The sequence below is a fragment of the Lissotriton vulgaris genome, chromosome 5, assembly GCF_964263255.1.
Source record: "Lissotriton vulgaris chromosome 5, aLisVul1.2, whole genome shotgun sequence".
NCBI classification, from domain to species: domain Eukaryota; kingdom Metazoa; phylum Chordata; class Amphibia; order Caudata; family Salamandridae; genus Lissotriton; species Lissotriton vulgaris.
In genome coordinates, this window is record NC_141693.1 from 1,589,672,097 (window position 1) to 1,589,694,941 (window position 22,845).

A 22,845-nucleotide genomic window follows, 5' to 3' on the forward strand; every position below is an offset into this window, starting at 1 on the left:
AGGTTTGCGAGCACTCGGCGGCAGCAGCGCAGTGATTTTTCTGATGCTCTTCAGCGGTGGTGGCACGCAAACAGGAGTTAGCGACGATTTCAGCACTCTCTTCTCTAGAGTAGAACTAGAGGCCCTGGAACTCACAGGGGCCTCACCTTCAGATAGAAATCCTCGCAGGGAGGAATCAGGAGGCTGGTGGGGGGAGTCAGATGTGCCTGTGACTCCAGCAGGAGGCTAGCTCTCTTCTTGACCTTGGGTGATTGCTTTAGCAAAATAAAAGTCTCTCAAAAGTCCTTTTCCCTCTTCTTCCAAGTCCAGAGGAAACTACTACAGGCCAATCCAAGAAATAGCACACAAGCACAAGGACAGTCCTCTCCTGCAAAGTCCTTCAGTGAAACAAACAGAGGTTCTTCTTGACATCCAGGAGCAATACAAAAGTCAGGGGTTTGGGCACAGATATTTATAGCCCAAAAGTCTTTGGGGCATATTACCAAGCAATAGCGATAATTATCGCTATTGCTTGGTTAGAGACAAAAATTTACCGCTGAGCTGCGGCGATTTTTACCGCAAATAAACCTTGGTATTACCAAGGTTTAACGCAAATGCGATAAAAATCGCCGCAAAGCATGAATATCGCTGAAAAGTCAGCGATATTCATGCATTACCGAGCTAATGCTCTTAGCCATGTTATCCACCTCCCATTGGATAACATGGCTAAGGACTGCTCAGGGCAGGTGTTAGCTTTTGGAGATATTCGTGCTTAGAGCGAATATCTCCAAAAGTTGGTAATAGGAGATAGCGATGCTAGCGACTGGAAACAGTCGCTAACATCTTGGCACGCCCACTTTGCATGTCATTAGTGATAAATATCACTGACATGCAAAGCGGGGCCCAAGATGGTCGCTATCTCCTACTAGCTGTCGCTAACTGGTGTTAGCAACAGCTAGGTAATAAGGAGATAATTTTATCTCTGCTTTCTTGGCTTTTAAAGCCAAAAAAGCAGGGATAAACCCCCTTGATAATATGCCCCTTTGTTCTCAAATGTCTCTAGTCACTGAACCCAGCCAGAACCACTTCTGCCTAGGACTGAAGCATTTTGTTTACCAGGCTGCATCCTTCCTTTCATAAAGAGGGGGTCTGCCATCAGACGCACAGTAGGAGGTGGAGCCAGCATTCACCTTGCCAGGCAGATCCCTATTCAGGTCAAGGAGCTACCCCTCCCCAGTACTCAATGCCGATCCCTCTATTCAACCCAGGTCTGACTCAGCCTGCCTTGCCCCTCTAAACCCAGACAGTCAATACACATAACAACAGAGCACACTAGAAGGCTTAGGCAAGAAAATACCTACTTTCTAAAAGTGGTATTTTCAAACACGGAATATTAAAACCAACTTTGCTAAAAGATGTATTATATTATTCTGAGTCAGTTAGGACTATATGATGTAATAGTCAGACTTCACATTCTGGCCTATGGAGAACAGGTAGCCTTGCAGCAGTGAAAAACAAAATGGAGTGTAGTTCCCTACCAGGACATGCTACACATATCAAGCCATGTCCTACCTTACACACACAATGCACCTACCATAAGGGTGATTGACATGATGCCAAGGGAAGGTTCAGGGGCTGGGAAGTGTGGGCACTTCACAGCCAAGATGTCAGTTCTGGACTGCTCACAGACATTGCAGTGGCAGGTCTGAGGTACCATTTACAAGCTGCTTCTGTGGGTGGCGCAAACCAGCGCTGCAGGCCCACCAGCAGCATTTGGGTTATGTCACTATTGTTTACTTTACCTCACTACCACATTTGAATCACAACCTTTCCCTTTTTTTCTCTCTCCTTTCGGGCACTGTCATATTGAATTTTGACATACAAATGTATGTAATTCAAAATCTGTCCGATGAACAGACGCTGAGTTTCAGTGTGATTAACCACTCCCACGATCATGATGAACTCAGCTCGTCATGAGCCATGGTTCCAGTGTGCTCATGACGAGCTGAGCTCGTCATGACCGTTAGAACGCTCGCACACAGGGCTAATTCCCCCGCTGTGCTGAACGTTCTATGAAAACGGGTGTGGCCGTGACGAGCTGAGCTCGTCATGAGCACACGAGCACCGTGGCTCATGACGAGCTGAGCTCGTCATGAGCACCGGGGAGCTGTGCGCGCCTCCCGCCCCCCAGCACAGCGGGGAAATTAGCCCCGCAGTGAAGGAGTTAAATAAAACTACAACAACAAAAATGTCTTTTACGTTTACCTAATTTCCAATGTTGTTTTGAATTTTTCTCCCCACCCCACACTAATGTTGTTATTGCATTGGGACCACCCTATTATATACTGTTTAGTACCCAGGTCCAAGTGATTCCGGGTTTACCCTTTTTTGTAACCCTAGTGCCAACGCAGGCACCCTTGCACCATAGTGCAAGGGTGCCTGCTTTGATGGGAATGATTGTTTATGTGCAGGAAGGTTTTCCTTTCTGCACATAAACAATCAATATTGACGATTTAATACTTTTTTGTGTGCTGCTTTTTGCAGCACATATAGAAGTAGCGAATCGTCATTATTAGATCATTGTTTTGTCACATGGCCAGTGGGGACATTATGATGTTCTAAAAGTTAGCATGAGAACGCTGCAGAATGTCCGCTTCTTTGGGCACGTTACTACATGACTTTATTTTTGGAGTTTTCACATGGGAACCTACCTTTGTTCACACTCTGCCAGTGGCGGCTCCTCGAGGGAGTCCTGCAGGTGGTGAGGCGGGGCGGGGAGGGGCAGGGTGCGCGGTAGTAAACTCAGGCATACGGCCGAAAGGAGTTAAGTAAATAAATAAATAAATAAAATGCATTACATTGCTCGCGCTGCAACGCCAAATGGCGACGCTGCGTGCTCATTGTCATTAGTTATATTTATTTATTTACTTAACTCCGTTCGGCCGTATGCCAGAGTTTACTACCTCCCACCCTGCCCCAACCCGCCCCAACGCCTGTCAGCACTCCCTTGAGCGCTCTCCTACAATAAAGAGATCTAGTAAGGCATTACTGTGTGTGTCTCCTCATTACGGCGTCTGCCAACACATTACAAAGTGGCGACGAGGCTGGGGGAGGTATTACCCAGCCGTCCCGTAACACCGCGCATGCACGCGCTGACCGAAAACGGCTGCGGACGAATCCAAGACCACCTGGAGAGCGCGGCAGAGGGTGCGGGTGAAGAACCAAAGCCCCTCCTGCAATAACCACCGGCAGTGCTACGGACCAGGCTTGGGGGGCACAAAGTACAGCTGGGAACATTCAGGCTATCCCAGAGGCTCTAAAAGTTGAGCAGAAGCAGCAAAGAAAGACAGCGCCAATAAAGCTACGGTATGCAAGATTACGGAGGTGAAAACCCAAGAGAACAAGCAGCTGCCCTCAGGCGGACCAAGGCAGCACAAGAAAGTCACCACCAAACCGTCTGCTCCCCAAAGGACCCCTGGGGACTACAAGAATGGCTGCTACAGGTGTGGCAGCTGCACGCACACAGCAAACGACAAGCGATGCTCAGCTTTCAGAGCTAAGTGCTTATATTGCGGGATAATGGGACATTTTGAGAAGGTATGTGTTGTGAATAAATGATGAATAGTCATGTAGTTTCTTGAAGTTCCTTTATTCAAGTAAGATGGTAACAAGATAAACTGGAGAAAACCCCACCAGGAGCAAGATGGTTGTCGCTCAGCCCACTCATTCCTACTGTCACTCTTCCAGTCCACCATGCATACCAACATTCCACACTGTCATCATGCACTCTAAGATTCCATACATACACATGCATGTAAACTAGCTAAGCTGCTGTAAATGTAATCACAACATATCCTCTTTCCTTAATGAGAAAAAGAGAACAAATAAATAAATAGTTAAAACAAATTATAAAGAAAGGAGCAGAAAGCCAAAGATAAAGACAGGCAGAAAAAGTACAGAGTAGAATACGTAAGTGAATGGATGCTAACTGGATGCTACCAAGAAGACGTAGCGAGACACACCACCCCTTCCCTAGGGAACATTATGAAAATATAGAAATAGTCAGAAAGTAATAATAAAATAATGTGTGCAGATTTAAACTAAACACACCATAAAAACAGGTACAGGTGAGTACAAAGTAATGTAGACACAAAGTATACATAGGTAGGGTGAAAACAGTGAAAAGGATGTGCGCACAACCCACACTGCAGACTAGTTCGAGAGTATAGAGACGAGCTCCTAAATACAACCACCCTACAACTAAAAAAACAACCATATAAACTAAAGCGTCAGCAATACCAAGATGGTCTCAAAGAGAAACATAAGCAACTCACACAAAATTTGTACCAGGTAACACACACAATTAAAGTGTGAATAACCAAAAATAAACGTTGCATGAATAATTATAAATACTACAGTCTTACAGAAATGCTGTATAAATCACTATAACTAATACAGTCTTACTTAAATGCTGTATAAATCACTATAAATTATACAGTCTTACTGAAATGCTGTATAAATCACTATAAATAATACAGTCCTACTGAAATGCTGTAAAAATTACTATAAATATAGTGTAACAGTGTTACTAAAAATAGCTATAAATCATCACCAACATAACAGTCTTACTAAAATTGCTGCTAATAACATTAAAATAAATCAGTCTTACTTAACACGCTTCATAGCTTAACCCAAATAGTACAATACCATTTAAATTGCTGTAATACACATATAGCAGTCTTACTAAAAATGCTGAAAGAGATACTATAATTGTATAAATATATCAATCTTACTTAAAATTGCTGCATAACTTATCGCAAACAGTAGAATCTCATTTAAATTATTGCAAGAATCATCAATAATTGCTGCTTATATCAATATAAATATAACCACTTTACTTAAATCGCTGTATAAATTAATACAAGGAGTACAGCCTTACATAAATAAGTAGCTATAAGTAGGAGCTCCATGAAACATTAGAAGTGGACATTCAAGGTTCAAATACAAGTTGAGTACCAACTTAATCCAGTAGATGGCAGTATGACCTTATTTAGAGCATCCCAAAGCTATTCAAGTAACACGAAGAACATTTGTTTCCCACCGAAACCATAGAACACAATTTTTCCCCTATATTCACCAGCTTGGCCAAGTAAGTCGAAATAAACTTATGCAGTACATTTTTGATATAAGAAGTCTCAGGAACATGTGGCAAAAGAAGAAGTCCCACGAAGTATTGACAAATCCAAGGAAAATGAACTGTACTCACACGAACTGCATTGGAAGAAGATGAATGTACCTTCGAAAACTCCGTGCTCCATGTAAGCTGACAAAAAGAACTTTCAAAACCTCGTTGGTCCATGAAGGCGCAAAATGGAGGCACGTTTCTTGCGTCATTGTACCGTGTGGCTCCCGGCGCGCATAGGCATGCAGGCAGCTGAAGATTAATCGGCGTCATGAAGGGAGAAGTACGTAATACAATCACTGTGCTTGCACGAGATAACGAAGCAGGTGAGGAGCGCGTGCTTGTATTTCTAATTTGAATGAAACGCTGCCGTTAGTTTTCCTTAGGGGCAACACGAAGAAAAATAATGATAATAAAGTAAAGTGATTACTTGTTAAAAACACGGAATGTCTCCAAATATCTCTGCACACACAAGAGGCAACACGGACAGTGTCCAACTTTAACACCTCAAAAAAAATAGCACAAGAGTTGCCGGTGCACTGTAAACCACTTCTAACTTGACAGCTCATTTCTTTCACGCTTGGTTGCTCGAGTTGCATAAAGCCATCGCTCATTTCTTTCACTGATAGATGCTCGGCTGTTTAACTTGAATTTTTACAAATACCTGTCTGAATTATTCTCGACAGTGTATGAAAAAGGTTAAATCACCCGCCTCAGGTATGCTCAATATGTTGCTAATTTCATCCAAAAACAGCCAAATAGGGTGCAGTCAACTTTACTGTATTTAAGGAAAAGACAGCCACATAAAACTTTACTTGAATGGAGACTGTAATTGACTGAATGAACACAGATCATCTTCTCTTACGCTTATTTGAAAGCAGGAAGTTTCAGTGTTTGGTTAATGTCAATGTCACAACACACGGGGACACCAAGGGGCTCTGGTGCTAGTCAGCTTTCACTGTCTCCAAGCAACTTTCACTGTATACAAGCAAAACACAGACCATCTTCTCTTACGCTTATTAGCAGGAAGCTTCGGTGTAACAGCTTATAGATTGTCTTCAAGAACACTTCTTCTTAACAGTACTTCTTTCAAAAACACAAGACTCGTAGCTGCAGTTAATTTAAAGGTCAAACATCTCTCAGCTTATAACGGCAGTAATTATACAGTGGGTTTGTGACCTTGAGCTTGATCTGGCACTTATTTTGAGTTTAGGGCGACCGATTTTAGGGTCACTGGTGGGGTTTTGTAGTGCCAGGTAGCTTACATAAAAGTTTATAATTTAAAAGTCTTTTACCTTAGATCATTTCTGTATCCATAAATATTCCTTCCTCATTGTAAGTTGCTCGCTGAAAATACTTACTCCTTGTAAGTACCTTAGTTTACTTGTAAGTTGTATCTTGCACGCTTTAAGTTCTTCAAACGTCGCCAAAATGTTGTGAATAAATGATGAATAGTCATGTAGTTTCTTGAAGCTCCTTTATTCAAGTAAGATGGTAACAAGATAAACTGGAGAAAACCCCACCAGGAGCAGGATGGTTGTCGCTCAGCCCACTCATTCCAACTGTCACTCTTACAGTCCACCAGGCATACCAACATTCCACACTGTCATCATGCACTCTAAGATTCCATACACACACACACATGCAAACTAGCTAAGCTGCTGTAAATGTAGTCACACCAGTATCCAGACGCAAGCCTCGGAAAACCTCAGTGAAATGTGTGATGCAGGACTCTGACACTGAAGAAGGAGTGGGCGAAGCTGAAGAAGACAGCGTCCTATGCATGGATGACCAAATCTTGGGCAAAGACTGCTCCAGAACAAAAAAACCTTCTTGTGGATGGTCGATAGCTGGTGTGAAGGTATCAATGGTAGCCGACTCAGGTTCCCCGTACACCATCATACAACGCAACATCTGGGAAGGAGCTTTTGTGTTCATCTTAGGCACTCACCTGCGCCCTACAGACATCTACCCTGCCACTTTCACGGGGGAGCCGATCCCCATGGTATGGTTCCGTCCCCTGCAGTTTGAATTCAAGGGTCACACTGCAGATGGTAAGTTATATGTAGCCTAGAAAGGACCCTCAGTGTTGGGGTGGGTTGACCAGGGAGCCTTAGGGATCCAACTAAATCCTGGCGGCACAACGCAGGTGCACATGACTGACCACTCACAAACGTACGAAAACAACACATGGAAAGTAGACTTTCCGACAGTTTCCAGCGGCACAATAGGCAAACTCACAAAATTTACACATAAAACATGCCTCAAAGATGATGCCAGACCAGTAAGTCACAAGTTGAGGAACATCCCATTCAACTGCTGGGACACAGTGCAACAAGAATTACAATGCCTTGAGGACAAGGGAGTAATAGATCCTATTGTGAGTGCGGAGTGGTTAGCACCATAAGTTGCAGCCCGAAAACCCAACGGCAAGGTGCGCCTATGTATAGACTTGAGAGAACTCAACAAACATATAATTGTGGACAAATTCCCGTTGCCAAAAATAAATGAAATGTTGGCCCTGACCAAAGACATAAAATGGTTCTCCACGATAGACCTCACCTCAGCATACCACCAAATTGCACTCCACCCTGCCTGCAGGAGCCTTACCTTCTTCATCACACCCTTTGGGTTCTACAGGTTCAGGCGGATGCCCTTTGGATTGGTATCCGCCGCAGCGGTGTTTCAGAAACTAATGTTCAAGCTTTCCAAAGACACTAAAGGGGTGCAATACTTCCAGGATGACATCCTGATCATGGGAAAGACTAAAACAGACCATGATTTCAAGCTTGCCACAGTGTTACGCATACTGGATCAGAATGGCCTCACAGCAGAATGGGACAAATGTAAACTCGGCCTACGCTCTGTCACGTACCTGGGCCATGAAAAAAGCGATAAAGGCATTGCGCCCAAATGCACCAACGTGGAAGCCATCAAAGAATCACCCATATCACAAAGCAAATATGATGTTCGTTCATTCCTGGGAATGGCGGAATTTTACACCAAATTCGTGCAACATTTCGCTACCAAAACGCCCCACCTGCACCAGATACTCAAAGAGAAGAACGCCTTTGCATTGCCGGAGGCTGCCCACGAGGAATTCCAACAGATCAAGGACGACATTTGTGCAGCAGTACCGCTACATGGCTTCGATCAAACAGCATTATCCATTTGACAGAGGGCTGGGGGCAGTCCTCATGCAGAGGTCCACAGAGGGTGAAGTAACCACGGTCAGCTTTCCGTCTCGCTTCCTTGCTACAGATGAGGAAAAAGTCAGCGTGATCGAAAAAGAGATGTTATCAGCTATCTGGGCGATGGAAAAATTCAGTCAGTTCCTCTGGGATTCCAGATTTCTTCTTCGTACTGACCATAAATCGTTGGTCAAAGAGCTGACGTCCAGTGGACATGCCAGCACCACCCCACGCATCGCTAGGATGACACTCCGACTGCTGGACATTGTGTATGAGGTAGAATACCTGCCAGGCAACAAGAACAAAGTTGCAGACTAGCTCAGCAGAGCAGCGGCTATGGAAGCAGCACAAGAGCGCACAACGTGGGATGAGTACACCATAGCCTTCCCGGAGGACCAGTCATAAGTGCACAAAACTGGGGAACGGCATATGAACAGGATGCATGCCTCACGACCGTCAAACGATTTATCGTAATGGGGTGGCCGGAGAAGAAACATTTGGACGCAGAACTCAATAAATTCTGGGAAGTTCGGGAAGAATTATCCATAGGGGACAATGCCATATTCCTCCAACCCGGACACAAAGTAATCCCTCCAAGGCAATTGGTGGACCGCCTGCTTGCAATCATGCACGAAGGCCCCCTTGGGATCATCAAAACGAAGCAAAGAGTCAAACAGGCATATTGGTTGCCAGCGATAGACAACCAGGTGGAGAGGCATGTGAGAGCCTGTGAGCAGTGCAGTAACGCCAATAAAGCAAACCTTACTATGACCTCCATTGGGGAAGTTCATAAACCCCGTCAACCCGTGGGAAGAAATATCTGTGGACATCTTGGGTCCAATTCTGGATGCACAGAGGATTCCCAAGTATGCCGTCGTCCTCATAGACAGATACTCCAAGTGGCCAGAAATTCACCTACAGCAGACACGGACACCATCCTAGACTTTCTCACTGCTACCTTTTTAAGAGAAGGGATACCAAGGGTCATCACGTGTGACAATGGACCACAGTTCACGTTTGACAAATGGAAAGCATTCATGGAACGGAATGGCATCATGAATAAACATACCTCAGTAAATCATCCCGCGGGGAATGGTCTGTGAGAAGTTGGCATGATATATGATGCTCACTAGTTCTAGTGTTCACCTTGTATCAGTCCAAACAACCCTTATGGTGATTGGTTGTAAGTCAACCTTATAGACCAGCTATCCTAGTAGCGTGGACAAAAGCAGTCTTTAGGCTAAACTCTTTATGGCATGTGAAGCCAGCTGTTTCACCACATATAACCTGTGAATACCAAATGAAAAGGACACCACACAGGTTGTTATGAAAATAAACAGTTATTTATTAACTAACATACACCTCTGAACTCTTTATGAGGTCAGAGGGCTAAGCACATGACAAACTCTTAGGAAAAATATGTTTAAGTTGCACGATTTACAATGGTGCCCAAGGGGCATGACAAACCATATACTAGATAAATGGAATGTGAAAGTCAATTAAAGGAATGGAGCTGTCCAGGGGCTGTAGGATCGCTGGGACCACGCTATACTAACTTGAGGTAAGTAATAGGAGGCCCACGGAGCGCGTGTGCAGAGTGTGAACTCACACGCGAGATGCGTACAAACGTCTATGGACAGTACAGTTTAAAGAAAAGGTGAGTACGGACGTTCCTGACTAGATAGGACTGAAACGACAATGGAACTGGACACTAGGAGAGTCAAGCTACCCTTGAGCACCGAAATGCTCGTGTTACCTCACCCACAGGCTGCGGGTGCATAGGTGCGAAGTCGTGTCGGGTTTCCGCGTCGAAGTCTATGGAGCCTTGAAGAAAGATGCTGCAGGCGACCAGGAGGAAGATGTCTCGGTGCAATCCAAGGGTGGATTGGTGAAGAGAAGAACCTGAAAGCAGAGGGGACAATGTTCAAAGTCACTAGCCAGTGACTGGAGTGGAACCAGATGTCGTATTCGCGATCAGGTGAAGGTGGACGCTTGTCTCTGCAGCCACGTGGACCAGGTGGTGTCTTCGACGACCAGGATGGAGGAATGAGCTGTCCCACGCAGGCTCTCGCTGTCGGCGGTGTCGTCTCCGGATTCGGGTTCAACAGGCCTTGGCAAAGGCAACCCACACGGTGAGTGGAAACGGCGTCTGGAGTGGACCAGGAGGGTCCGGGGTGCTCCTCTCTAGGAAGGAAGCAAGGGCCAGTCTGGAGCAACCAGACCAGCAGCAAAGTTGTCGGTGTTCGTCGTCTAGGAGTTCACTAGCCAGCCGGCAAGTGACCAGACAACGCGTCGAGCAGCAAACAGGCAGAAGGGCCCAACGCAGATCTCGTGGATGCTGGAGGGCTGATCTTCGATGCAGGAGCTGCTCGGGGTCGGGGCTTCTCAGTCCCCAGAGCACTTGGATGAGGATACCTCAGGAGTCGTGCTGGAGCGAAGTGCTGCTTCTTTCAAGATGGCCGGTCCCACGTGTCTCGTTGCACCCACGGGTCTCAGCTCGGCTGCAGATGTGGGTTGAGGTCGGAGAGGTCTGGGAATCTGGGTCTCGTCGGGCTCTGAAGTCTGGATCCTTTGCAGGAAGACGACAAAGGGAATTCGCGGTACGCTCATGGTGCCTGCAGATGCAGGGTGGACACTCCTTGCCCACAAGGGAGATTCCTTCTGTCTTCTGTGGAGCAGAACGTCGAGGTCCAGAGTTTCTTCTTGTGAAGTTGATCTGGATAATCTAATTTGGAATGGGACCAGCTCCTACCTTTATCCGGCTAAAGGGGGATGCACTACGACTAGGTCCCTCCTGTGGGTGGGACCAGGAAGGGGGGTGGTTATACCCCCTTTCCTTTGTCCGGTCTTGCGCCAGCTCTGGGGCTGGAGTGCCCCAGGAACTGGTTCTGACAGGTGATGCACGGGGCACCTTGTGTGCCCCAGGCATGTCTCATTCCTTTGAGCCCTGTCCTACCTAATACACAAAATCCTGTCTGGGGTGGTGATAGCACCTCCCAAGGCAGGAAACCCTTTGTCCGAGCATCCCTCGCTGGAAGGACTCCCAGCAGCAGGAGGTCAGACTTGTGTCTGTGGTGGCAGCATCCATTTTGTGATGCTGAGGCTCGAGTTAACTTTAACCGGGGTTCACAGTTACATACATGTTGTGTCCCTCTAGAAGGGTGGAATGCTAACCCCGTTGCCAGAATTGGCGAGGGGTTAGTATTCCAATTCGTATGACACCTTACTCGACATGTTTTGATAATGCTATGCCAAAGTTAGCATTTGACCGCGAGGTTCATAATGCACTTAAGAGTATATGGTATAGCGTTATCATGGAACAGCTATTAGGACTTGGTTCCGCCAGCTGCAAACGGGCTCAGCTCATGCCAGAGCACCATCTCACATAATTCCAAGCACTCTGCCTTCAGGATTGATAAGGCCTGCCATAGGAGTGACTGATAGGAATATATGTGTCTATTTTAGGGTTAGGTATAGAGATACCTAAAGCAAAGGGTGACTACACCACCTTGCCCCAGCTGTCATGCAGCCAGTTGTGTCAGATTTGGATGGCCAGCCAGGGGTGGCATAATACATGCTGAAGCCCCTGGTAGGCCCTGGGTACACCTATGCCCTGGATACCTAAGGTATACTATACAAGGACTGATAAGGTGGCCCAGTACCAATTGGTAAATGCACCTAAGATACATGCTTGTCAATTTAGAGAGAGAGAACAGCTAGGCTGTGGGTCTGATTAGCAGGCCCACAGCCAGGGAAAGTCGTAACCCAGTGAAACAAAAAGCAAAAATCGGGGGTGACCATAGGATTGCAGACCCTAATCTCCTACATGGTCTTGCAGAGAGGTTTAACCGTGTGATCATGGGATCGGTAGAGGCAGCAATCAGCGCAGGAAAGAACTGGGAATCGGAATTCAAATGCACAATATGGGTCTACCGCATTAGTCCCACTTCGACAGGATATAGTCCATTCAAGATCCTACAGGGTCGAGATCCATTCACGACAATTAGGCATGGATGCAGCTCACGCTACAAAGCTAATGATCTCCAGCTGTGGTGCGCAGCAAGTTAGAAAAAGCACAAAAAGTCTACACGGACCACTACAACAAGTGACACAATGTCAAGGAAGTGTCACTGGAGAAAGGGGAGTGGGTCCGAGTGAAACTACCACAGCTACGGAAAAAAGGGGACAGTAAGTTCAGCACTCCCTTGCAAGTGAAGGAAACGTACGCCAGATCTGCTCTATTAAGCGATGGAAAGGTATGGACCAAGACAGAATGGCTAGGTGTAATAGAGTAATGAGTAGGCACAAGACAGGAACAGCGCCACCTGAGAAGAACAACAGTTGGAGCCTGGACGAGGAGGAACAGACACCGATAATGGAGGCACCGAGAAGAGGGATCACAGGCACCAGAGAAGAAGAGAAGGACAATACCAGGGTACAGAGGAGTATGGAAGACACAGACCATCACGTTCTGCGAGAGAAGGGTAATACGAGTGGGTCAGACATCAGGCATCAAACACCCCTGAGAACAAGTAACGATCATCCAAGTAATACCAGCGAGACCAGAACATGCATACCTTCCACACGCACACGCACAGGCAGGGCAGTGGTACTACCTAAGAGGTACAGAGATTATGACATGAGAGTATAGCCTTTTGCACCCCACCACTGCCCGTATACTCTCTCCAGTTTATCATCCTTACCCTCTTCCTCCATCAGCATCCCTCTTTGTTATTGTTGATTGTTTGGGATATTGTAAAGGGGGGATATGTAGTGTTGCGCTCTAGCATTCAGGTCACGTGTGTGACAGGGAACACTGGGAGAGCCGGCGAACATTTGCTCATTGAGCGCCGTGCACTGCAGTGAGCAGTTCTACCCCGGGGCTCTCTGGCAATAAAGAGATCTAGTAAGGCATTACTGTGTGTGCCTTCTCATTATGGCATCCGCCAACACATTACAGCGATGCCGATGTAATTAAGGCTTGGCTTATAAAAATACATGCCAGGTATTGCATGCAAGACCTGGCAACCTGGATGTCCGCAAACTGTTTAAAGCTGAACGGTAGCAAGACCGAGGTGCTCGTGGTGGGGGGAGGGCCGTCTGCTTGGTCGTCGGCGTGGTGGCCGCCCTGCCTGGGTGAAGTCCCCGTCCCCTGCCGGGAGGCCAGGAACCTCGGTGTGTGGCTGGATACGGATCTTGCCTTTGGTCCCCAGGTCAGCCGGGTGACGGGGTGTGTTTTGGTGTTCTGAGAGCCTTAAGGAAAGTATTAGACCTCCTCCCTATTGCTGCTCGAAGGACACTGGTGCACGCCCTGGTCACCTCGCGACTAGATTATGGGAATCTGTTATATCTGGGGGCCACGGGCAGGGTCCTGGGCCGCCTTCAAGTGCTCCAAAATGCCGCGGCGTGCCTTGTACTCAGGCTCCCCAGGAGGTCATCCTCTAAACCAGCTCTCCAGGCCCTCCACTGGCTCCCTGTGTGGAAGAGGGTGGAGTTCAAAGCCCTTTCCACATGCCACCGCATTTTGAGCGGCAAAGCTCCTGCTCCGCTCCAGAGTCTGGTGACCTGCTATGAGCCCACACGCAATCTACGGTCCTCTCGGACTGGGCTGCTAAAGGTTCCCAGAGTAAGGAAGGCGCGCATGGGAGGAAGATCTTTTAGATACCTTGCTCCCAGGTGCTGGAATGCGCTGCCTTTAGAACTGCGCTTGGAACCATCTGAGATCCTGTTCAGGAAGAAACTTAAAACCCACTTATTTAGCAGGTAGCTTCTGTGGGAGGGGGCAGCCACTCCACTTATCATAGCGCGGGTACACGCCGGTGGCGTAACCAGGCGCTCTACAAATGTCCAATAATAATAATAATAATAATAATAAGTCAAAATCTATGCTTAGCATATTGCGCTGCCCGACTTATATTTTGCTGCTTCTGTTGTTGCAACCAGATATATAATGCAACAAGTTACATTGTACCTACAACAGGCCAGGACTATTGGCTTTATCAATGGCTGTTAGTTGCATAAGACAAATAAGCAACAACTACGGCTTAGCTGTATATAATCCCGAAAATACTTCAGCTCTCAAATGGTGGGACTGTGAAAGAACTATAGCGAGTCTCTGAAGTTACCTCAAAGGCAGTGAAGGGTGGTGCAGCTGCAGGGTTAAGATTTATTTTCACCCTGACGGTGAGGGGAGAAATGGAAAGCCCAACAGGGAGCCGTCTCAGCCCATGCTTTTTTAAACTGCTGGTGGTGAGCACTGGCAAGAGCCAGCCCTCTTAAAGTCCTGAGCTCACCTCGATAATTGGTATCCCCCAGTAAACCAGTGTGGCAGTCGGTGAGGGAGTGGCAGCTACGAAGTTGGCTCTGCTCAAAGGGTGCTGGTGTCTGGCCATGCAGGTCCAGTGCGTCACCAAAAAGAAGTAAAGCTTTCCTCACAGATTTGAAGTCAATAAAAACTTCTTTATTAAAAATGCCTGCAAAGCTTAGAGTCTCCTGTGCCTGTCCAGAATCAACTGCCATCAAGCCCAGGAAATGGAGACGACATATACTAGCATCTGGATGATGACAGATTAATTCTAACAGATACATCAGCTCTGCCTCATTATATACATCAGTATGCTTGTGAAGTCCCACAAATGCAGTAACCAATCCGGGCTCCACACTACAACAGTAGGCTTCTTAATTCACACATCAGAATCATTAAATCAATCAATCAGAGTACTTGTAAAGTGCGCTACTTACCAGTGAGGGTCCCAAGGCGCTGAGGGAAGAGGGGGGTAGGGGGGTGGGGGGGTGTTCCTACTGCTCGAAGAGCCAGGTCTTGAGGAGTCTTCTGAAGGTGAGTAGGTCTTGGGTCTGCCGTATGTGGGTAGGGAGGGTGTTCCAGGTCTTGGCGGCGAGGTAGGAGAAGGATCTGCGCCGGAGGTCATTCGTTGGATGCGGGGGACAGCGGCGAGGGCGAGGCTGGTGGAGCGGAGCTGGCGGGTGGGGGTGTGGAAGCTGAGTCTGCTGTTCAGGTAGGCTGGTCCGGCGTTGTGGAGTGCCTTGTGTGCGTGGGTGAGGAGCTTGAAGGTGATTCCCTTGTCAACGGGGAGCCAGTGTAGGTCTCTCAGGTGGGGTGTGATGTGGCTGCTGTGGGGGAACATTGACGATCAGTCGGGCGGAGGCGTTTGGATGCGTTGTAGGTGTTTGGCTGGGATTCCTGCGTAGAGTGCGTTGCAGTAGTCCAGTCTGCTGCTGATGAGGGCCTGTGTCACCGTTCTTCTTGTTTTGGTCGGGATCCACTTGTAGATCCTGCGGAGCATGCGGAGGGTGTTGTAGCAGGAGGAGGAGACGGCGTTGACCTGCTTAGACATGGAGAGGGAGGAGTCGAGGATGAATCCTAGATTGCCTGCATGGTCAGTGGATGTTGGTGCTGTTGCAAGTGTGGTCGGCCAACAGGAGTCGTCCCAGGCTGAGGGGGTGGGACCGAGGATGAGGACCTCCGTCTTGTCCGAGTACAGCTTCAGAACGATGCTCCTCATCCAATCGGCGACGGCCTTCATTCCCTCGTGGACGTTGGTTGTGGCGGTGTATGGGTCCTTGGTGAGGGAGAGGATGAGCTGGGTGCCGTCAGCGTAGGAGATGATGTTGAGGTCGTGATGGTGGGCCACTTGTGCGAGGGGGGCCATGTAGACGTTGAACAGCGTTGGGCTGAGGGATGAGCCCTGGGGGACACCACAGATGAGATCGGTGGCTTCTGATTGGAAGGGTGGGAGGCGGACGCTCTGGATTCTGCCGGAGAGGAAGGAGGTCGTCCAGTCAAGAGCCTTCTCTTGGATTCCGCCTTCTCGGAGGCGTGTCTTTAGAGTGCGATGGCAGACCGTGTCGAAGGCAGCTGACTGGTCCAGGAGGATGAGGGCTGATGTTTCGCCGTTGTCTAGTTGGCGCCTGATGTCGTCTGTGGCGGCGATGAGGGCTGTCTCGGTGCTGTGGTTTTGTCTGAATCCGGACTGGGACGGGTCCAAGATGTTGTTGTCTTCGAGGTGGCGGGCCAGTTGCATGTTGAATATTTTCCCGATGACCTTTACTGGGAACGGGAGCAGGGAGATGGGCCGGAAGTTCTTGAGGTCATTGGGGTCCGCTTTGGGCTTCTTGAGGAGGGCGTTGATTTCGGCGTGCTTCCAGCTTTACGGGAATGTCACTGTTTCGATGGAGATGTTGATGACCTTCCGTAGTTGGGGTGCGATGGCTGCATCTGCTTTGTTGAATATGTGGTGTAGGCACGGGTCAAACGGAGATCCTGAGTGAATGGAGTTCACGCCGCCATCTCCGGCAAACCCACAGGCCACGCCCCTTTTCGAGGCCACGCCCCCCGTCGATACCATTAAAACAACGCTGATCACTAGCGCCATTCAGAGTCTATCTCCTGAGGCGGAAAGCCGGGAGCACGTTCAGCTAAATTTTTTAAATTTGAGTGTCACATATCTGTGTGGTGATTTTAATACTACCTGACCTTCTCCCACTTCGTTTAGGGGCCCTAGCATGCTCCTGCTTTGTCCGTGCAGCGGATTTTAGCGCTGCCACGGGACCACAAAGTAAACAACACTCCCTGCCGCCATCTCCGGCAAACCTGCAGGCCACGCCCCTTTTCGAGGCCACGCCCCCTCTTGCTGTCCTCTTTCACATATAAAAATGTGCATCTTCAGGACGCGCAGCGGACGAGTGCAGCAGGCACGCCGTTTGCGCGCCTTCGGCGCGCCTAAGGCAAGCCCATCTGCGCCCGTCCGCGCCAGCTCCGGGCCTAGGGCCAGCCATGCCGTCAATCGTCAACCAACTCAGAGACTAACATGGACCAGGTCACAGCTTTTAGACCTGGGTAAGATATCCTGCACTTCCCCTACTCCTTGCAACCTCCCTCTACCTAGCCCTCTCTCTTACAAATGTCACAACTGCCCTTTTTCTCTTCGCCCTTACGGGACCCACCCACAGGATCCCGCAACTAGTCAATCCTCTCCCACCATTACTTACTCTATGGGATTGGTGAACTGTCGCTCCTTACCTTGTCACGCCAGTGATATTTGGCTACTACTCTCCTCCACATCCTGGTACGTATTATTTCTAACTGAAACCTGGATTAAAGACACCTCCAACCCAGACATCTCTCTCGCCTTTCCCTTAGGTTACCACTTTACTGGATTAAGCCGCGAAGGCTCCAAAACAGGTGGAGGAATCACAGTAATCTCAAAAAATCACCTGAAAATCACTTCCAGAAAAATTAAGAATATAAAGCCCATTGAAGCACTATATTTCTCTGTCACGGACGCCACCACAGCCATCTCTTCGGGGATCCTGGTTTACAACCCCCCGAATACCCCTCAATCTGCCATCTCTGAACTACTGGCAGTCACTGCAGATCTCTCTATTAAACATCCCCACTTTACAGTACTGGGTGACTTCAACCACCATGTTGATGTAAGTAGCTGCAACCGCAGCTCTTTCCTACTTGAATCCATGCAAAATCTAAACCTGACACAAAGGGTAAAGGGCCCCACTCATACCGCAGGACATACCCTTGACCTTGTCTTCTCAAATTGCTAAAAGCTAAAAACCCTCCAATCCTTACCTCTGATATGGTCGGACCACTTTTTAATCCCATTCGAGGTATCCTCAACTATAATCATCAAAAAGGAATCTGCAATAAGATCAAAAAGCAGAAAATGGTATAAGATTTCATGCACTGCCTTTGAGCAACAATATTATAACAACCTAAACCCTTTCCCTGACGATCTTAACGATGCGGTTTTTACACTTAACAATGATCTCACAGCTGCTATTGAGAAAGTAGCCCCGCTTCAAACCCTCACCTCCCGCAGACAAAAACCTTCAGCCCCCTGGTTCACTCAGGAACTAAGGGAACACAGAAGTAAGTTTGAAAAGATGGAGCGACATTGGCGGTAGACCTATGATCCAGAAGCCTAGGCTCTTTACAGACAAGTCCTCAAGGAGTTTCGCAAACTCAAACGCAACTCCATGAGCACCTACTTCACCGAAACCATTGCCAATGCAAAAAACTCTACCAAAGCCCTCTTTAACATTGTTAAAGATTTTACGAATCCCAGTGCTCTATCTGCCCCAGTTCCCCCATCCCAAGCTCTATGTGAAAACTTATCAGATTTCTTTGAAAGTAAAATAACCAATATTGCGGCAACTATTCGTCAGAACGGGACCAACATTACCAAAGACCCCATCATCATTCGCAAGCATGCATTTACCGCTTTCCAACCTCTAACCAAAGAGCATGCACTGAATCTATTCTTGAAATGCAAATCAGGTTCTCCATTGGACCCAGCCCTAACCATGAACGAAATTGCCCCTCTAGTTATTGACCCCCTACTCGAAATATGGAATGTCTCTTTACTCTCAGGCGTAGTCCCCGCCGCTTGGAAACATGCACTGCTTATTCCTATCCAAAAAAAAAGCAGGCATAGACGCTACCTGCCTAAGCAATTACCGGCCAATCTCGCTCCTACCCAAGCCTGCTAAAGTGCTCGAGAAAGCGGTACAAGAGCAAGTTTCCTATTATTTGGAATCAAACTCCATGTTCCATGACACCCAATCTGGATTCAGACCCGACTTTAGCACCGAGTCAGCTCTGCTCGAAGTTTCCGAGTCGATTCGAGAATGCACGGATAGGGGAGAGGAGGCCATGCTGGTCCTCCTCGACCTATCCGCTGCATTCGACTCCATCTCCCATGATACTCTACTTACTCGCCTGCAAGAGGTTGGTGTCAGCGGAACTCCCCTTACTTGGGTCAAATCGTTCCTTACGAACAGATTCCAACAGGTGACGCTGGGTCCCTTTCTTTCCTCCAAAAAACCATTGATCTCGGGCGTTCCGCAAGGTTCTACTCTCAGTCCGCTCCTATTCAACGTGTACCTAAAACCGCTAGCAAAAGTGGTTGAATCTTGCGGCATCAAAGTAACCTTTTACCCTGACGACACCCAACTAGTGTTCTCCTTCAAAGACCACTCCGATAAATCATTCCACAACTTTAGCCACTGCATGATAAACATTGCTTCCTGGATGTCTGCCAATAACTTAAAGCTTAACACAGACAAGACTGAGGTCCTATTTTTCAATCAGAAATCCCCCATACCTTCCACTCTCTGGTGGCCATCTGATCTCAACCCTCCCCCGGAACCAGTCCAAGCTGCCCGTAACCTTGGCTTCCAATTTGATACTACCCTCTCTTGCAAGACTCAAATTAATAAAGTCACCTCGTTATGCTTTGGATAGCTTCGCATGATAAAAAAAATCACTCCTTACCTGCCTCTGGACTCTCGTTAAACAGTAGTTCATGCCCTTATCACCGCTTATTTGGACTACGCAAACAGTCTGTATGCAGGGGCTCCGGCATACCTCATAAACCAACTACAGAGAGTCCAGAATGCAGCGGCTAGGCTGATTTGCAACATCCAATACTGTCATTCCATTTCACCCCATCTGATCAAACTTCACTGGCTCCCAGTGAGACTGCGCATCCAATTTAAAACCTTAACTTTGGCTTTTAGAGCTCTTAGTGGCCGAGGCCCTATCTACCTACGTCACAGAATGAAGCTCTCACAAGCTCCCCGAAACCTCAGATCCAACCATCTCCGGCTTATGATCTGCCCCCATTTCCGCTTGGCAATCACGGGAGGAAGAGCCTTCGCAGTGGCCACCTCCAAACTGTGAAACCAGCTTCCTATAGAGCTGAGATTTCTGCTTCTGAGCCTATATTCCGGGAAAAACTCAAGACCTGGTTTTTTTCCCTCATCTAATTCTACCTACTCCCAACCTCCCCCTTCTGACCCTTTGGAGATAGTGTCTTCAGCGCCGGTACACCTCAGTTGGAGGTAGCTGATCGCTCTACAAACTATTTAATTAATAAATAAATAAATAAATAAATAAATGACCTTGCGTGTCTCGTCATTGTTGACATTGGACCAGGAGGTCAGGCGGTTGGCACTGGTGGTGTTCACAGGGGAGGTGGAGTCTGGCGTAGCCGGGGCGGTCGTAGTGTTGAAGCTGTCGTGGATGTCAGCTATCTTGCGGTGGAAGAAGATGGCTAGTGAGTCGCACAGTTCTTGTGAGGGCGGGATGTCGTTGGCGCTGGGGTTGGAGAGTTCCTTCACGATGCTGAAGAGCTCTTTGCTGTTGTGTGCATTGTTATCCAAGCGATCTTTGAAGGAGCATCTCTTGGCTAATCTGATGAGGTAGTGGTGTCTGTGGGTGGCGTCCTTGTGGGCTGTGTGGTTCGCCGGTGTGCGTTCGTGGAGCCATATCTTCTCCAGTTTCTGGCATGAGCCTTTAGAGGTCTGGAGCTAACAACCGTCCAAGCAACACCACACTTAAAGTGGTGTGGAGACACAGAGAACAAGGAAAGCAAGAAACAACAAGTATAACAAAGATTACTTGCATTTCTATATTTCCATTTCAAGCACTGGACTATTATCACACAGAACGTATTCTCGACATATTGCTCTTATCCACGCTCTGCTGAGTATGTGATCCAGTTAGGCATGGGATCACCAAATCGGTGATGCAAAGCCTATCTGGATCACATTCTCTACAGAGTGCGGATAAGAAGTAGCTAGGTGGGACCAAGTGCAAGGCTGACAGCTATGGAGCTTGAGTCGAATTGATGTTATAGAGATGTTCGCAAGACATACTGCCTAGCAAACCTAGGTTGCAAAGGTGGGTAACTCGCTAAAAGCTCGAGTCAGATGTTTGCCTCTGGCTCAGCTCGAAGTCCTGGAAAGTCATGCCCAAAACGAGCCAAGCTTTCACAGGAGGTGGCGATGTGGCTTAGTAAATGCTGACCACGTAAGATGGATTACCAGGTTCAAAACCTGGCCTCGGACAGTCATCCTGTGAATCACTGCAAATCTCCATATGCCTATAAAAAAAATGTGAAGTGCCGTTATGTCCTTAAACAAGGTCCGTGCTATGTAAAACTCCCAAAAACAAAACGTGGCTTCTTACTGTGATTCACTTCCAATCTCATCCTTCAATAATTAAGGGGAAAACATTTTCCTTTGATGTCACAAAAGATACCCATCCAGTGGCTGATTTGTACAGTGTGAAACTAGAAAATCTGGTATCAATTGACCAAAATGCGTGACCCTAGGTGATTACTTTATTTCACCAACTTTCTTATTTAGTTCATTAGCACATATGAGAGCACCTTCAACAATATGAGGTCAGGATATGTGAGCTGAGCAAAAAACTCTCATCTTTGATTCAATATATGATATGTTGCTTGTGCTTCATCTCTGATAAGAATCTAGGTCACATAAAAGGTACACTTGACAACTAACTTGCCTCTAGGTTATGGTGGTGACAGGAATGTTTCTTATTACCTGTTGAAAAACTCCTAATAAATCTTAGTGCAATGTACTAAAAGTGACGATACTGCTTGTTAAAAAAATACACTTTCTTGAATTTTTGGAGATACCTTATCATATACTAACATAATGATCGTAGCATTAATTACATGCAAAATATTTTGAAGGTATGTGTGATGATGTCTTGTTGCTTTAAGGGCTTTTAGAATTGTTATATGTAATGGAATCTGGTGTTCTGTGCTGTGCTTAGTAGGAATGTTATGATGCATTATACTGTTTCCTGCTTGTCTTACTGCATGTACTTTTATCTACTGAACTTCGTGTCAAATAAATACTTCAATACTACTTCAAGGAGCTCGTTTTATTTACGAAGAGGTCACTACAGATTTGGCAACGAGTATGGGCACAACTTGTAATTTCATGTTCCACAACGATTTTATCTTCGAAAGAAATGCTTCGAAAATTCACCTCTAAACTTGCGTTTTTTGCTCAACTCTAATCGTGAGTAACGTAAAGGAATTTTGTATGAGAAGCACCCCTTCAGATTCGTTTGTGGATAATTACAATTTGTGGCTCCAACGTTCTTTGTTAATGAACTTTCCAACCCTAGAACTTTGTTTAATACGGTAACCTTCGCGTGTAAGTTCCCGATTGACTGTTATATAAAAGAGAATATCCGACCGTATTTCAAAGGGAATCCGACTGTTTTTGGACAATATTTGCCGACTTGCTTTACTTCAACGTACGATTCGGTTTGTTGGCGTGGTGTATTTTTTAAAAAAGCACTTAACGCTTACCGAATGCCTCGCTCCCACCCTCGCCTTCTGCACTGTTGACTCACGTAGCAACGACGCTGTGGACTTCTGGATTCTAAGCGCGCCTACATGTGTTTTTGCTACACGCTCCTACGTGTATTTCATCGACGTTGCAAGCGTCATCACGCTCTCCACCGCCATCTTGTGGTTGCCAGGACAACGCAATCACTGAAACGAAGAGCGTTTTCACCGGTCTTCTTTTAGGTATTTATTTGTTTTTCTATCTGAATTTCCAAGCGCTTTCAACAGCAAATAATTTGGACAGCCAATTTTTACTGGAAGCACAACATAGTGTTGTTCCTTTCAAGTA